At 41.8% G+C, this 18,949-nt stretch overlaps 1 protein-coding gene and 1 non-coding gene across 3 annotated transcripts in view; both read right to left on the bottom strand.

The window, feature by feature from the left end:
• The window catches only part of LOC145449566 (guanine nucleotide exchange factor subunit RIC1-like), a 243,314-nt gene that overhangs the window by 151,351 nt on the left and 73,014 nt on the right, over positions 1 to 18,949 (bottom strand). The gene's annotated exons all lie outside the window — the stretch shown is intronic.
• On the bottom strand, positions 7,567 to 7,638 carry Trnaq-cug (transfer RNA glutamine (anticodon CUG)). Its single transcript has one exon. It is a non-coding gene; the product is annotated as a tRNA-Gln (tRNA).

The raw sequence follows: 18,949 nt of genomic DNA, 5'->3' as shown, positions 1-18,949 counted from the left end.
TAATTGCATTGTTTCATGTACTGTATCTTCTGTACTTTGTCTAGGCTTAGTAATCGTTAGACTTTTTTTTTATTATTTATCACGTTATGCTGGCGCCTAGCTTGTTTTCAGCCTACCGCTCAATTCCCGACCCGGACGACGGTACGCCGCTCATTGGAGATGACATTGGATGCTTGGGCCACCAGGATATATAACTGCGATCGGTCAATCATGCCTACCACTCGGACAGCGTGACACGTGGACACAACCTCTACTGATTCGCTCATTCCATTGCCGACAGCCGAACGACGCACAGCTCACGGCCCTGTCTCAAACGCACGACTTCAACAACCAGTTGTTACTCCACGTTCGCCTCAAAGCTTCGTACGAACCGATTCCTCCGGGATTTGACACTGACGTACAACGGTCACGACAGTACAGCAGCATACGGCAACGGAGTAAGACGACTAGCGCGAATCGCCCGGTTTCAATACCGAGGTCCGAGATTCAACTGTCCACACGCATGCATTATTCTGCATAGGCTACTTTTTTGTAGGCTAGTAGTGTGTTGTAATAATATAAAATTCACTCGGTCCATCCATCAATCATTCATAACTGCATGTTTTTGCATTTGTTGTTAGCTTTAAATCCACGCATTCGCTATCTTCCTTCATGGCGGATGCCGACAACGGTAATTCATTAATTTGACTCTTCCACGTCACCTAGTTCCGCTCCCTCTCAAAGGGGGGTCGGTGTAGCGAACCGCTGGTCCTTTTAACCCAATGTCCCTAGCTAACGTCAGGCATCCGTTATGAAGGAAATATACTTTGCTTGTATTAGGATTTTAGTATATCATGACAACTTGTAGAACTCTACTATCTGTGCTAGTGTTGCGCAAGCTTTGTAAGCATTGTTACGCCAAACATAGTCCTAGCTAGAGTACTGCCTTTTTCCTGTCACTAGAACTTTACCAACCCGCTCTCATTGGCTAACGCATTACAATCGCATTCATTGTTACGCATTTTCGGGTATATAAACCCACGTTTCTCTGTGACGGCCCTTGAGATCTGAGATTCACCTCAGCGCCTAACGTATCTCTGCTGCAATACATCCGTACCGAGTGAAACTGTGAGTTAAGAAGTCGCCAACCTAAAGACAGCCAGCCAGTCGCCAGTCAGCTATCTACTGCTCCAGGCACGACACAGCCACACCGTCACAGCGGGAAAGATGACCTTTTTTTTTAGTCAGCCGATCACAAAGTGGTAAAAGGTAACCGGTTTTTGAGAATTTCACTCCGGTTTTGCAAGTTGCAAATTTCTGAAAAAGTATCTTCTTTTTTGATTTCCAAAATATGGCAAGCCTAATTGTACAGTGCACACTGAATGAAAGTAAAGAAGATAGTATAGAAAAGGAAGCGACAGGAAATAGGGCGGCATGTCATGGGAAGCGAGATCGATAGGTCAGTCGTGGTCCGGTAATCTTGAGGATGGACTGTATTTATTTAGTAGTAATTGCTTGTATTTCGACTATATTCAAGGCCGAAACAATAGCCTACCGTCAGGCCCCCAAAACGTTGATATTCCCCCCAATATGATCATAAACTCAACGCCCGCCCCCCTTCACGACTACCAGAAAAGCACGTTTCCCTGGTACAGGGAATCTGGGTATAGGCCTGTACGTGTACGAAGTCGCACGAGGCACGAAAAAATTCATATTCGGGATTGCTTTTTGTCAGTAGGCTAATATTGGTAATTGCATAATATGCTATTAATTTGTCATCCTCTCTCAGCTCACGTGATCAGAATTGCCGGTAAAGCTGAAGGATGTGGGGACTTCAGATACTGCAAGCGCAGAACTATCCCGCGCCAATAGACAATTTGCAATCTATATAATGATGGTTTCGGCCAACATGCGGCGGTCATTTTTGGCCAAAGTTTTATTTACTAACACATTTCGCGAAGTCCTATGTTGACCGGAACTTCTGAAGTCTTGGTGTGTCACGCGGTAATGGCTGGCGCTGGAACGCCTATTTTTTTATAGGCTAAATGATGTGAAGTTTTTCCTTGGGCGCCGACAATCAATTGCATGAATGGCGTGAAGAAAATTTTGAAGTTGCATAGAATTTACGATCGGATTCGGTGTAAGCTCATATCCGTTATGAGCCAGTGATGAGCATCGGAGCGGAGTCGGAGTGTATTCGGAGCGGAGTTTTGGCGATTTTGTGACAGTGGGAGGGGAGCACTGGCGTAGCAGCATGTGCTGCCGCCCCTGGCTCTCGCTTAAAATTCCGCCCCCCCTCTAAGTTTCGACATAGATTCATGTTCAAGCAATCTTTCAATGAAAATTATTAGAAATTTTATAACGCGTCTCAGCCTCATCCTCACCGTTCCAACGTTAATAAGGCCAAAAATGATAAAGACAAGGAATAGCGAACGAATGTATTTCTGTCAATCTGTCAATCGGACAATTATTACCAACTTAAACAGTTCCTAGGACCGGTTTACCTTCACAGCTATATCTCGGTCTGACCGCTATATCAAATCGTGACCCATGGGCAACTTAGTTGTCACACTTGAATTCCCGGACAAGCCTCCTGCTGAGACAACTAAAAGCAGCATAATTGGTCATGGTCATGGCCATAGGCGCCGACTTTTATTTTTTTACGAGGTGGCGAATTCTTGTGACGTCATAATTGTTCCATATCGATGACTTCATCGTCGCATGAAAACGCACTTTACTACATGCCGCTGGTGTACGTGCAGAGTTGAACCATTCGCGTGGTTCGCGTTTTAATATCGGCCCTGCACTCATTAATATCAAACCATGCAGTCGAGTTATTAAATGGAATCTTAAAACGGTACGATCATTTGAAGTGTAACTGCGGCCTGCGCTACCAGTCCGTCCGACGGGATCTGCAGTTGCATCAACGTTATTCACGCACAAAGCCCCGTGCGAGTAACGAAATACACTACGCACGGGCCTTGCAAGTAACACACGACAACGCCATAATACTTCCAGCTGACAATAATGATGATTACAAACGCGAAATCGCGCAGCCAATCAGTCATTGTCTCTCGCGTTTCTTGCTTCGTGTTGACCAACTCGCATCGCGGCAATTGTTTGATGATTAAAACATTGGTGCATTTCCCAATTTAAGTTCGCGAAGCATTTCGGGAGTACATCGGTCAATTCGTAAATTCAATCTGCGTGTCGACGGCCGCCAACGCATACTAATTGAATTACGTGTTGACGGCCGCACAAATTTCCTTCTACGGCCGCGGGTTGGCCACCCCTGTGCTAGAATTAATTCCACTTCCGGACGCATGCCGCGATCTTACCAATAGAAATCCACTGTCTATTTGATGTCTAATAGTTTAATATTCGATAATGTTGTTCTGGATACGAGTACATCCAGCAATCAAGTTTATCGGAATGTAGAAGGTTCCCTGTTCAAACGAATCGAATAAAATCAGAATTTGTGCCACCCATAATCTTGTGATGCATCACGCTAATAATGAAAAGAACACTGAAAAATGACTTTTGTGCGACAATTTCGGAGTACGAATGTATCTAGTAGATAACAAGAAATAAGGATGATGGCAAGTGAGAAAGCGTGTATTCTAATCAGTATCGCCACGAATCGGTTTGAGTGTGACACCGTATTGAGCAGCTTTCGTGGCGACAATTGTTTTCTCATTACATCGGTGTTTAAGCTGTATTGCTGCATTTCCCGATTAATGCCACAGGCAAAGCCTTGTTATAGAAACGAATCTGCGCAGAAATGAATTCCAATTTGCAGGCACACACCAACACATCCTCCAATTTCGCGCTCCGATTACCTATCACGAAGCTAGCTAGCTCATGAATGGTTTTGTAAACGAATATGGGCGCACATAATTTAGATTTCAAAAAAGCAGAACCTATATTTGTGCGCCTGGTCGGGAGAGGAGATCTAGGATGGTGCTTCACAGCACACGCTTGGCGCGTAGCCAGTCGAAAAATTAGGGGAATTTGGATTTTTTTTTCAAATTTACCAATATAGCATCAATTCAATTCGGGTAAGGTACATGTGTAAATGGCGATCATATAATCTCTTCGTATCGACGATTTCAGGCGTATGATTAGCTTGCCAAAGAGTCCGGGAGTACTTTGAATTAGCGAGTCCCTGATCTCTGGTGAACAATTAAATACGCGCGCGTATATTACGCAGTCTCGGCTACAGTTTTCGCAAATCAAAATGTCCAAACTTGATGGCACCGATTTCAAACCTTTGTCGTATTCCAGAACTCGAGACATGATACACATCTTCTGATCGTTACGTTCAAGTATTAGCGGGAATCAATTTCGCACGTAAAAGTCTGTTTGCTGCGATTCGATGTTATTCAGTTTCGCGATGTCGCCTTTTAATCAATATGACATAAAACAATCACTAATTAGCGTACACCCGACCGCGTTGTCGCCAAACCAGCGAGAGATAGGAGCCGAAGCATGCTAGGCTCGAGACGCGATAGTCAGGCCATAGGCCAGCAATGATCTCTTTCACTCCAGGCCTATTGCAGATGCTATTGTGTGAGGCAGCGATGAAATCGTGCACACCGGGCCGAAGCCGCCAATGCAGATGCGATTGCGCAGTCAAGCGATAATACAGTGTGAACTGGGCCTATTGCAGATGCGATTGTTGAAGCCTGCGGAACCAGGCTTGATCTAGACGCGATAAATCAGGCTAGCGACGTTTGCCACGCGCACGGGAATGAATGACCTAATTTCGCGACAATTTCAGCGGGAGATAATCACAGATTATTCTCGCTAATTGACAACACGTTTCTCGCAAACCCGCCGCGCGGAACACTGATTACACAATTATTAAATTGCAACTGAATATTAGATTTCGAATGATCATTTCAAAATGACGGGGTTTCGCGTTTCAAATAGGGAAGTTCGACCCCCGAAATCCCCGTGGCTACGCGCCTGGCACACGCGCGTATCGAAGACGTCTCTAACGAGGTCGCCTCGATTTGCCTGATTACTAATTACTAGTCACAAATCGCTTGGGCGTTTGAGCATTTTGTACGAGGTGGCCGCCACCTCGTAAATATGGCCACGAGGTGGCTGCGCCACCTCGTAACCTCGTAAGTCGGCGCCTATGGTCATGGCCATGGCCATCCTATAGTTGACCAGGCCCGCCGAGCGCTCAAATTTTACAATACTGATCTTAATCGAAAGCTATTGTTGCCCTGATTCCGGAAATACAATTTAAATGCTGGTCAGAAAATCGGCATTGTTCCGAATAATCGCTCGATATAATTTCCATTATTATGTTCAATTGGTTATCGTGTTGCGGCACTTCGATTGTTAGGAACTATCGGCCTTGCCGGCTATTTTGGAATGGTTCCATGACTTTGCTATAGTAACATATTCGGAATCAGCGCGACACTAGCTTTCGATTGAGAACAGTTTGATTACATTTTAGCTCACGGGACGCCAGATATAGGACTACCAATTACGCTGCTTTTAGTCGGCTGTGTACACTGTGGAGCCTCATTTTGCCGCCCCCTGGAGCCTGCCGCCCCTGGCGCAGAGCCAGAACCGCCAAGTGGCTGCTTTGCCACTGGAGCGGAGTCGGAGTTTACGACAGATATATTTTCGGAGCGTTGTAACTTTTGTCCCCGATATCTTTGGATAGCTCTGACCAGAAGACACTATTGATTACAAACCAAAACACTGACAGTTGACACCTTGTAAAGTTGTAATATAACGGGTAACATGCAAAAATGATTGGCAAGCGCATATAAATCCGTCCAGCTTCTCGATCGGTAGGTCGTGGGTTCGATCCCCGGCCGGGTCATGAAAATTGGTATCCGCGGGCGCTCAGCAATCATGGATAGCGTGGAGGAGAAAAAACGGGGGCGCAGACTAGTTGTCCTCACGGCCGTATCGCAACTCCTTAGTCAAACATCTCGATGGTACAGGTGAAAAAGAATATCATATCTCTCTCTTTCTCATGCACTGTTGGAGAGTAGACAAAAACTATAAGGCCAGCCATATTATCACATTTATTTAGTATAACACATTACCAAGTGTTTGCCACTCTAATTATATGGTTAACATGGTATGATTGGTTACGAGCTATCTCAACCTAGTGATATAGCAAGGCATTTTCGTTGAGCAGTGTCCGTAGTGTCTGGTGATTCGGATACTTGACGAGATTCTTCGGAGTATCTCGGAGTCTGGGATAAAGCTCTTCGGAGTCGGAGTGAGTTTTCCTCAGACACTAAAGTTGTCGGAGGGATTCATCGTGGTCTCGAAAAGCACTATCCGCTCATCACTGTTATGAGCTAGAAATCGAATTAGTGCGAAGTTGACGATGAACGCTTTGTATTCAGTAAAAAATGGCCAGGAGAGTATTTCATCTCCGGCGCGTGGATAGATAAAGCAATATGTATGACTTGGGATGAATAATGAATTGCTGCATTTAATGGTCATACTATCTATATGTATAGGCTACTCGATATTCACAGTTTTGAAGGTTTTTGGAACCCGCAGTAAATGATGTCTACAAAAGGATACAGGGTTTTATCACCCAATGAAATTCCAAAACACAGAAAGCCGCTCGAAAAAGCGGAATTTGTTGAAGATTGCATCGTAGATGCTGTCTCATTGATGAACGCGATGCATATGGGTTGTAATCGAATGAATACTTGACCAAAACATTGTTGTTTGTTTTTGTTAATTATATTCTCCATGTATATCCGATCGCAAGGATATTTACTATTTTAGATTTGGGCATATGATTTGAATTATATACGATAGTTTCGCTCGTGCAAACTTCGAGCTAGAAGTTTGACCGACTACCAGCGACCGCGCTGGAGCGGGCTTAAATGTTTAATTGATCCAGCTCCAGCTCTTTTTATCATGAATTAGCTCCAGAGCCGGAGCTCATTGATACCACTGTTCGGGCTCGGTCAAATCGTCGCAGTGGTAAAAAGTAGCTTATGTCCAGTTTTCAAATTTTGAAGCTCCATTTTTCAAACTTGATAAAAAAATCAACTTTTCGAAAATCTTTGTATTTCTTTCGGCCATATGTATACCATATGGTTATATGTCTGTCTCAGTGAATCAAAGTTAATCCGGGCCAATGGCTGAAAGAAGATGAAAACTTCACGTAAAGTAAATTTTCTCAAAATGTGTAAAATGGACATACGATACTTTGATACCACTGCGACGAAATACCCGTGTGAAAACTATCAATTGGGTCAGCCAGTATAATAGTCAGTATCCTTGGTAGCTTATATATATGGATATCATGTAGGCTCTAACTGTTCTGCTGTCAAATTCCAGACAACGTGGCCCTATCGAGAGTGTATAGGTATACCCATATATTTTGGCCATCCTTGACGTGTACGGTTCATGGTATGACGGTATTATAAATATCATGCCGTACCGCACGAAATACTTTCATGGCACAATCGCAGCAGTATCAGTTTATTAATAACTTCATCATTGCAAAACACCAAAAGCCTGAGACACAGCGAAAAGTTAGGAAGGTGTCGAAGCGCTTTGGAGTGGTCTTCGAAAAAAAAAAAATTAAGGTCCCACCGAGATTTGAACTCGGATCGCAGGATTCAGAGTCCTGAGTGCTAACCATTACACCATGGGGCCCCGCGCTAATCAGCAGGCCGTTCCTTAGCAATTCCTTGCTCTGGGCAACATCTAGCATCCGAATATAAGCTAGTGACCACAATCTGAACATCCTTCAGTCATTAATCACTATACCAGTCTGGAATAACTACGGTAGATGGGAAATTTTCACGTTCATGACTGAATTTTGTCACTACTATTTAGTAATTGCATCAATCCCCTTTCAGCCGACGTGGTCAGATTTACCGGTAGAGCAGAGGGAGCTGATGTTTTCGAATATGGAGGGCGCGTTAATGATAGATAATTAATTATTTCTACATCAACCGAGACCTTTTGCTTAAATTACTCTGTTGCACGATAATTCTAGTTGTCTAATTAGACCACTTACAGCGAAAAGTCGGCATTTTTAATCTAATTTGTGAAATGTTCCTACGCTCTCATTTTAGTTCTAGTCAAATCTAATTTCTGGCCTTCCTGTAAATGTTGCAGGAGATCTGTATCGAGCGGAACGAGTCGAGCTAAGATTACAGACATTCCCATTATGATGGTCATGAGATTGGACTGTGGTTTGATATTTGTTGAATTTCTTCCTCATTCGGAATTTTATTCAATTTGTAAGGTTTCGCCAATTAACTAAATAAGTCTAATCTAATCCGGAAGACCTGAAAATGTCCTAGTTATCCAACTACGTCTTGTACAGAGGTGTAGAGTTCATGTAATTTAACCGGTAGAAACGCTTTATTATCACACACGCATAAATCAGAGACGAAATTCCTGTATATATTAGGGTTACCATACGTTCTCTTTTGAGAGGATTTGTCCTCTTTTTTGACCTTCTTGAAAGTGTCCTCGGATGACGCCCAAATGTCCTCATTTTCGAGATTTTGTCCTCTTTTTTGAGAATACTGGTTAAATATAGGCCCAAATCGACTGAGATACAGCAAATCAGCACCGAGGTAACGCTCCGGCGGCTGCTACGGGAGCTGAGCCGGAAAGTTGACCTTTTTTTAGTCAACCAACTGATAATGGGGAAGAGAAACTGTATTTTGGGAGCTGAGTCAGAAAGTTGACCTTTTTTTTAGTCAACCGACCTCGAAGTGCAAAAAATTTACCATTTCCAGGATTTTCTTCCGGTTTTGCAAGTCTGAAAATTTTGAAAAAGTGTCCCATTTTCAGATTTCCAAAATATGGTGACCCTATATACTTCATCAAACATCCTGTACTGTGGTTGTAAGATCTGGAGTTTTGCCCGTCATGTTCTCAATGAGTATCTCGCAATCAGTCGACGCTGTGGTGCTCTCGTCCGGCATGATGAAGCCAAAAAGTGTTCCAAACACATCGGCGAGTCCTTTGTGCGGCGGACATGATTCAGCATCTTTATTGCTTTCCAGCGACCGTGGGCTGGTAACGGGCTGTTGTTCAGCTTGTGGACTTTCCTCCGTACGGCTTGCGTTGCGTTCCTTCGCTAGAATACGAAATAAAAAATATCTCGATTTTTGGTGAGTGCTATAGTTCGGTGCTTCGTAACCACCGGTTGGAATCAATTTCCTTACAAACAATGCTACCTCTCAGCTGCTCGCGCGTGCACAGAAAAACTGTGCCGTGCACAAAGAAACATTATCTGTAATGGTTGCCCCCCAAAAATTATCGCTATGTCTTTAGCAGAAGTCACTGATGATGCTCTACTCATCTGACCAAACCGACGACCACTTTAGATATACAAATGTACGTATGTAGCCTACATCATTAATTTGTAATCAGTAATTCGTAATCAGACTAAACAACACCATCTTGGTAGAAATGTCGAGCTCAACCCGAGGGCTCTGAGAAACACCATCTCATCTTTCCATTGGACGAGCAAGTTCACGCTCCTTTTTCTGAATAATATTGTATTTGAACCAATGTCCAATGAGCGTCTCGTTCCCGTGTTCAAAATAATTTGTGAGTGAATTTCTTGTTAGTATTTTTAATTGTTCGACATTGGACAGCGTGTTATTGTGTATGACTGCTAATTGCAATTAATTGCTGCTCGCAATAGTTACTCAACAGAGCTTTGCAAACGTTGATCGTGAAATGCTGCAACTGGGCAGTATGGCTGTTCAAAAATAACTTTTTTTTTCGGATTCCAGCCATTCACTGATTAAATTGTCAGGTTACGCTAAAAAACGCTGCACACCAAATTTGGTTCAATTCTAACAAGTATAGGACTCCGCAGATCCAATTAAAATTTTTAATTTATTATGAAAAATTAAAAAAAAAATTTTCAAATTTTCTTGCAAACCCCATGAAATTGTTGAGCTGTCTTCAAAGACGTTGCAAAACAAATTTGAGTCAATTCCGACCAGTAGAAGCGGAGTTATGAGAGTTTCTCGATGATAAATCGCGGATTATCCCCCGATCGAGGATAATCCGAGGATAATCCCATGAAAGCAATATCTTCCGTTGCTTTGCCAACAATTTCGACGAGGGCTTGCAAGGGAATATAAGCTTACGGCCTAGGGTTGCCATACGTCCGGAATTTCCCGGACATGTCCGGAATTTCAGTGAAAAAACTGCGTCCGGGAGGAAATTCTAAAATATGCCTAAATGTCCGGAAGTTTGAAGACTTGAAGTAGGCTCAAAAGTTTTTCGCAAATCAACATATTAACAATATTCTTTTCAAGCTGATTTATGTTATTCGAAATTTTTCTTCGCGCTGCGCGCGAGGTAATGCAACGTATATTGATATTAGTATGAGCACCGCAGGCACCGCCCACGCAAAAATGCAATCAATAATAAATATAAATACCCATCATTTACTGAAATCAGTCTAATTTTAATCGAAATCATAAGATATCGGCATATTCCTTGAGTTCGTTACGGCCGATTGGATGCTTCAGTCACAGACAGTGGTTACAAATCTTGGGGTCGTTTGCCTTTATCAGAGAATCGCGAAGATGTTGGATGCAATCAGCTTCGAAAATAGGCCGTGAGCAAGTTTGAGCAAGCTGATACTTTTTATCAGCAGATTATCAAGTTTTGAGCTGGGCCACGGAACATTTTCAAGTTGCAAATGAGGTCGCGACCATAAAAGGACGGAAATCACCAGATTTGCACCCCGATGGTGCATTTCATAGTAGCCTAATATATGAAAGAATCAATATAATTGACAGAATTCACTCATAAAATTTACAACCAGATGCATATAGGCTAGTAAGTGCCCAAGAAGTTACATCGATTAACCTATGGTGGGCCCAAGATCAGTGCTTTTTTGGGCGGAATTGGGCTGGAAAAATGTTGTTTCGGACCAGGTTAAAGCCCACATCTAGATAGCCTAGCGAACAGTATAGCAAGACTGTCAAACACAATCTCGACAGGCCAGACACAGCCCGCCAGATAGGGATGGTGTGAACCTCTGAAAGGTTCAGGTTCGTGTGAACGCGAACCTTTTTGAAAGGTTCTGTGTGAACGCGAACGTGAACCTCGTGACGTCACGTGACGTCATATTGCCAATTTCGACCCTTTATTTCAATTAAGTCATTGCCTAATGCCTATATTAATGTATTGTACATGTACGTACGCGATACCTAGCGACGACTCGGGCCAGATAATGGCACAGTGCTGAAGTACATATTCACGTTTTAAACGTCGGCAAATGTATCAACTAGCTAGGCATTCAAATGATATAATAATCCCATGAAATCAATATCTTCCGTCGCTTTGCTGGATATTTCGAGCAAACTTTTGTAACAACGCAAGTAAAATTTTTGAGATTGTCAAGGTGCATGCTCTTTTCGTGTTGATTTTTTATGAGAGAGAGAGAGAGTCTTTATTTTCATCGAACCAAAATACATAACAAACGGCAGTGATGGTGGTACAGAAAATATGCGTGCACAGTATTCGGTATTAGATAGGAATGATCGATAAGACCGTGAAGGTCATCTAGTCTGATCACACCAGCATCAAACAGGTACACTTGACTCTGAACAGTCTGGCTGTAAAGAAATGTTTAGTTAAAGGAAAATAGAAAAAAAATTAAACAATGGTGGCAAATGATCAATGAAGCAATGTCTGGGCGTGCCATGCATAGAGTGGCCTGCAGTTGAAATGCAATAAATTTGAACCAAAGATGTTATATTGAAGTGAAAATTGAAATATATGAAGAAGGTTCACAGTGCAGAACCTACCAAGGTTCTGTTGTGAACACGAACCTCAAAATTTCAGAACGCGAACGTGCACCTCACGTTCACACCATCCCTACCGCCAGACAATTTCATCCGACCGATGAAGAAATCTATTGCAGACCTACAGATTGCTCAATTCATGACCGATGTTCCACTCCATTCTTGAATACGGTCGATGGGCAATGCTTTGCTAGTGTGACGTCATATTGACTGATAATGTGGTATATCTCATTTTCAATTCCGCTAGTGGGCGCTAAAGAGTGTCCGGAATTTGATTCACAAAATATGGTAACTCTAGCTTACGCCTTAACGGTCTAGGCCAGACCGGACAATATATTCAGCGTATGAGTATTGCTTTTGCTATACGTTGATATTAAGCAGCGTGTATAACGAGTTTCTATACTTCCTACCGATATTACCAACACCTCAATCGCACGGATTTGGTTTTTATGATACAGTAAACATATGAAGTCAAGATTGACCCCGCATGCCTGCTAGACTTTTTACATCAGACAGAGATATCAATCTCATTGATTGGTTGAATAAGCATCATTTGCTGACTACCTGTTGTGTATTTCGCTCTTGATGTTGTGCGATCGCGGGTCAAGCTCACAGCAGAGAGTCACTAAATATTCACAAACGGAAAGCTGGATATTTCTAGCAAACTTTTGTAACAAAGCAATTGAAATTTTACAGATTGTCAAGGTGAATGATCCTTTAGTGTTGAATTTTTTATGCTGCCAGCGCCATGCACAGAGTGGCCCGCAGTTAAAATTCAATAAATATCTACCAAAGAAGTTATAATGATGTGAAAATAGTAATATATGAAAAAGGTTCACAGTGCAGAACAAGTGATTTGTGGTACAGAACTTCAGAATAACGCGAAACAATAACTTCATATTGTTAATTTATTCGCTAAAAGCTTTTCGACTAACTCTCATCAGTAGCGAACGTTAGTGATGGGGTGAATCAAATTCGAAATGTAAGAACTATTTTGTCTGTATGACGTAATAATAACAAAAACAAACAACTAGTAGACGGGCTAGATACGGTAGTAACGGTACAAAACAAACGTTAACGAGTACATATTCGGTTATAAATAACCGAAAACACAACACATAACATTAATGAAATATTCCAAGAGTGTAGAGGCGTTCCTTCTGGCGACAGAGAATCGGCTTTCGTAGCTTTATGATCGTAGATTCCAGGACCTTTAAATGAAACAGAGAACGGCCACGAGCAAGTATAGAAAATTGACTGTCATTGTAATGATCAGCACATTCTGGATGGGATAAGAGATGCTGTCCAATAGCCGAATTACAAGCAGTAACTTGATCATAATCACGCAGTGTGTCAACAGACTGCGATGAAGGAGTTGGAGAAACAATATTTATTCTAATTTGCCGTGGGACATGCTGGCGAATTCTTTGCTGCAAGCGCTGAGACGTGCGACCTACATACCGACTGTCACATCGGCACGTGTATTCATATATTATGTTGCTTTGATTTGTCGCAGGTAGCACATCCTTTTGCGTTGCAGGCATCAGAGATTTCGTCATGAAGATTATCTGAGGTTCTACTTGTGAAAAACAATGGCTCACTGACGATTTAATTTGTTTTTCAAACCTGTTGGACACTTTCCCAATCCAAGGAAGATGCAAATAAACAGGACATTTTCTAGGTCCAAACGGTTTAACTTTTCTGAAATCTTTGAGTTTACGATCTATGGTCATTTTAATGATATGATCAGGATAACCATTTGACTGAAAGATTGACCGAATGTTCTCCAATTCAGAATCAAGTTTGACTTTACTACAAATCATCAGAGCCCTGTGTACCAGAGTTCTTATCAAATTTACTTTACGTTTTACTGGACAGAAAGAATCCCACGAAATGTATTGCCCACTGAATGTAGGCTTACGGTAAACTGATGTAACAAAATTAGCACCCGTCTTTTCCACTACAACATCAAGGAATGCTAATGAATTATTGACCTCTTTTTCCATGGTGAATTTCAGTGATGGGTGAAGACCATTCAATTTGCTCAGAAACAAATCACACTGGGATTCATTTTCAAATATGGCGAAGGTGTCATCAACATATCTTTGATACATTAATGGTCGATCAATATCTTCGAATAACCGTTTTTCGTAATACCCCACAAAAATGTTAGCCAGAATGGGACCAAGCGGCGATCCCATTGCAACACCATCGATCTGTGTATATATGGTGTTATTGAAACTAAATTCGACATCACAAGTGATCAATCGCATTAATTTAACAAAAGAAGACCTTGAGAATGGAGGAGATGGAAGGACACCACCATAGAGTTCATTGGCACAAATCTCTATAGTCTCTTGAACTGGCACGTTCGTGAATAAACTAGATATATCAAACGAACACATAGAGATTTCGGACTCATCGAGATCAACATTACGAATGGTATCAGCAAATGTGAACGAGTCACGAATGCAGTTACCACCATAGAACAAACTCACCGGCTCAAGATATCTCGCAATCCACTTCGCGACTTTGTGATACGCTGATCCAACCATCGATAGTATCGGACGTAAGGGTACATTCGATTTATGGGTCTTCGGAAGACCATACATACGTGGTCGAATGGAGCCAGTGGGTCTGATGTCGTCGTATTCAGCAGAAGAGATTTTTCCCGCCTTCTTGAGGGTCAATAGTAGACGCTGAATACGAGCTTCTATCTTGGAGGTGTTGTCATTGTCACACGCAGGGCCAAGGATTTCGAATTTAGACTTGTCGCCAAGAATTAAATCCATTTTAGAAATGTAGTCACACTTATTCAAAATGACTACACCAGATCCTTTATCAGGTTTGGTTATGTGAATTGACTTATTGGATTTCAGGGATCTGATGCTCCTGTAGCAATCGGAAGTCATCGTGAAATCACTTCTGTCGATTGGAGTTCCACAAAAACCATGCGCTAAGCTACTTAGTTTGGCTTTAAGGGCCACAATTTTCTCACTGTGTTCCTTTGCTCTGCTTTCATCATCAAATTTCTGGTGATGATGTGACAATTGTCCAAGTAATACCTCAAATTCAGCAAAGACTTCCTCACGCTTGATTTCTGTCGGTGGCACAGAAAAATCCAGACCAAGAGATAGTACCAACTCTTCTGTGTCACTCAGCTCATAGTCCGATAAGTTGGTAATAACCTTACTACCAGCAACTGCCTTGGTACCGTATCGTGTCTTGAGAAGCAAGCTGATGTTACGCTCATTCTGCCGTACCTTCTCATCCTCTTTACGTGCATCAATTTTGGCCATATAACGACAAAACCGTATCAGGTCAAAATAAGATAGAAACTGCACTGCCTGCTGCTTAAGCTTGGCACAACGTTGAGTTACGGTACTCATCTCTTTTACGCTGTTCTCGATCTCATCATGTAAAAATGCACTCTCAATCCTGGAGTTGATGCGAGCACGCGATTTCTCTATCCTCGTCTTCAGAAACTTTGGTACAACTCTTTTCTTTATACAAGCCTTAAGAAAGGCTACATGATACCGTAGATTTCGAATTTTCCCCCGAGTTCTGACCAACTTATTCAGGATCTCCAATTGTTGGTCACTGTACCGTTTGCGAAAGTATTTAAACAAGTGATTTGTGGTACAGAACTTCAGAATAACGCGAAACAATAACTTCATATTGTTAATTTATTCGCTAAAAGCTTTTCGACTAACTCTCATCAGTAGCGAACGTTAGTGATGGGGTGAATCAAATTCGAAATGTAAGAACTATTTTGTCTGTATGACGTAATAATAACAAAAACAAACAACTAGTAGACGGGCTAGATACGGTAGTAACGGTACAAAACAAACGTTAACGAGTACATATTCGGTTATAAATAACCGAAAACACAACACATAACATTAATGAAATATTCCAAGAGTGTAGAGGCGTTCCTTCTGGCGACAGAGAATCGGCTTTCGTAGCTTTATGATCGTAGATTCCAGGACCTTTAAATGAAACAGAGAACGGCCACGAGCAAGTATAGAAAATTGACTGTCATTGTAATGATCAGCACATTCTGGATGGGATAAGAGATGCTGTCCAATAGCCGAATTACAAGCAGTAACTTGATCATAATCACGCAGTGTGTCAACAGACTGCGATGAAGGAGTTGGAGAAACAATATTTATTCTAATTTGCCGTGGGACATGCTGGCGAATTCTTTGCTGCAAGCGCTGAGACGTGCGACCTACATACCGACTGTCACATCGGCACGTGTATTCATATATTATGTTGCTTTGATTTGTCGCAGGTAGCACATCCTTTTGCGTTGCAGGCATCAGAGATTTCGTCATGAAGATTATCTGAGGTTCTACTTGTGAAAAACAATGGCTCACTGACGATTTAATTTGTTTTTCAAACCTGTTGGACACTTTCCCAATCCAAGGAAGATGCAAATAAACAGGACATTTTCTAGGTCCAAACGGTTTAACTTTTCTGAAATCTTTGAGTTTACGATCTATGGTCATTTTAATGATATGATCAGGATAACCATTTGACTGAAAGATTGACCGAATGTTCTCCAATTCAGAATCAAGTTTGACTTTACTACAAATCATCAGAGCCCTGTGTACCAGAGTTCTTATCAAATTTACTTTACGTTTTACTGGACAGAAAGAATCCCACGAAATGTATTGCCCACTGAATGTAGGCTTACGGTAAACTGATGTAACAAAATTAGCACCCGTCTTTTCCACTACAACATCAAGGAATGCTAATGAATTATTGACCTCTTTTTCCATGGTGAATTTCAGTGATGGGTGAAGACCATTCAATTTGCTCAGAAACAAATCACACTGGGATTCATTTTCAAATATGGCGAAGGTGTCATCAACATATCTTTGATACATTAATGGTCGATCAATATCTTCGAATAACCGTTTTTCGTAATACCCCACAAAAATGTTAGCCAGAATGGGACCAAGCGGCGATCCCATTGCAACACCATCGATCTGTGTATATATGGTGTTATTGAAACTAAATTCGACATCACAAGTGATCAATCGCATTAATTTAACAAAAGAAGACCTTGAGAATGGAGGAGATGGAAGGACACCACCATAGAGTTCATTGGCACAAATCTCTATAGTCTCTTGAACTGGCACGTTCGTGAATAAACTAGATATATCAAACGAACACATAGAGATTTCGGACTCATCGAGATCAACATTACGAATGGTATCAGCAAATGTGAACGAGTCACGAATGCAGTTACCACCATAGAACAAACTCACCGGCTCAAGATATCTCGCAATCCACTTCGCGACTTTGTGATACGCTGATCCAACCATCGATAGTATCGGACGTAAGGGTACATTCGATTTATGGGTCTTCGGAAGACCATACATACGTGGTCGAATGGAGCCAGTGGGTCTGATGTCGTCGTATTCAGCAGAAGAGATTTTTCCCGCCTTCTTGAGGGTCAATAGTAGACGCTGAATACGAGCTTCTATCTTGGAGGTGTTGTCATTGTCACACGCAGGGCCAAGGATTTCGAATTTAGACTTGTCGCCAAGAATTAAATCCATTTTAGAAATGTAGTCACACTTATTCAAAATGACTACACCAGATCCTTTATCAGGTTTGGTTATGTGAATTGACTTATTGGATTTCAGGGATCTGATGCTCCTGTAGCAATCGGAAGTCATCGTGAAATCACTTCTGTCGATTGGAGTTCCACAAAAACCATGCGCTAAGCTACTTAGTTTGGCTTTAAGGGCCACAATTTTCTCACTGTGTTCCTTTGCTCTGCTTTCATCATCAAATTTCTGGTGATGATGTGACAATTGTCCAAGTAATACCTCAAATTCAGCAAAGACTTCCTCACGCTTGATTTCTGTCGGTGGCACAGAAAAATCCAGACCAAGAGATAGTACCAACTCTTCTGTGTCACTCAGCTCATAGTCCGATAAGTTGGTAATAACCTTACTACCAGCAACTGCCTTGGTACCGTATCGTGTCTTGAGAAGCAAGCTGATGTTACGCTCATTCTGCCGTACCTTCTCATCCTCTTTACGTGCATCAATTTTGGCCATATAACGACAAAACCGTATCAGGTCAAAATAAGATAGAAACTGCACTGCCTGCTGCTTAAGCTTGGCACAACGTTGAGTTACGGTACTCATCTCTTTTACGCTGTTCTCGATCTCATCATGTAAAAATGCACTCTCAATCCTGGAGTTGATGCGAGCACGCGATTTCTCTATCCTCGTCTTCAGAAACTTTGGTACAACTCTTTTCTTTATACAAGCCTTAAGAAAGGCTACATGATACCGTAGATTTCGAATTTTCCCCCGAGTTCTGACCAACTTATTCAGGATCTCCAATTGTTGGTCACTGTACCGTTTGCGAAAGTATTTAAACAAGTGATTTGTGGTACAGAACTTCAGAATAACGCGAAACAATAACTTCATATTGTTAATTTATTCGCTAAAAGCTTTTCGACTAACTCTCATCAGTAGCGAACGTTAGTGATGGGGTGAATCAAATTCGAAATGTAAGAACTATTTTGTCTGTATGACGTAATAATAACAAAAACAAACAACTAGTAGACGGGCTAGATACGGTAGTAACGGTACAAAACAAACGTTAACGAGTACATATTCGGTTATAAATAACCGAAAACACAACACATAACATTAATGAAATATTCCAAGAGTGTAGAGGCGTTCCTTCTGGCGACAGAGAATCGGCTTTCGTAGCTTTATGATCGTAGATTCCAGGACCTTTAAATGAAACAGAGAACGGCCACGAGCAAGTATAGAAAATTGACTGTCATTGTAATGATCAGCACATTCTGGATGGGATAAGAGATGCTGTCCAATAGCCGAATTACAAGCAGTAACTTGATCATAATCACGCAGTGTGTCAACAGACTGCGATGAAGGAGTTGGAGAAACAATATTTATTCTAATTTGCCGTGGGACATGCTGGCGAATTCTTTGCTGCAAGCGCTGAGACGTGCGACCTACATACCGACTGTCACATCGGCACGTGTATTCATATATTATGTTGCTTTGATTTGTCGCAGGTAGCACATCCTTTTGCGTTGCAGGCATCAGAGATTTCGTCATGAAGATTATCTGAGGTTCTACTTGTGAAAAACAATGGCTCACTGACGATTTAAT

This window comes from Botryllus schlosseri, chromosome 11 (genome assembly GCF_051294905.1).
Source record: "Botryllus schlosseri isolate E-star chromosome 11, Bs_hap1, whole genome shotgun sequence".
Classification (NCBI taxonomy): Eukaryota; Metazoa; Chordata; class Ascidiacea; order Stolidobranchia; family Styelidae; genus Botryllus; species Botryllus schlosseri.
The sequence above is the reverse complement of the archived record's forward strand: the minus strand, read 5'-3'. Positions and strand labels throughout refer to the sequence as shown.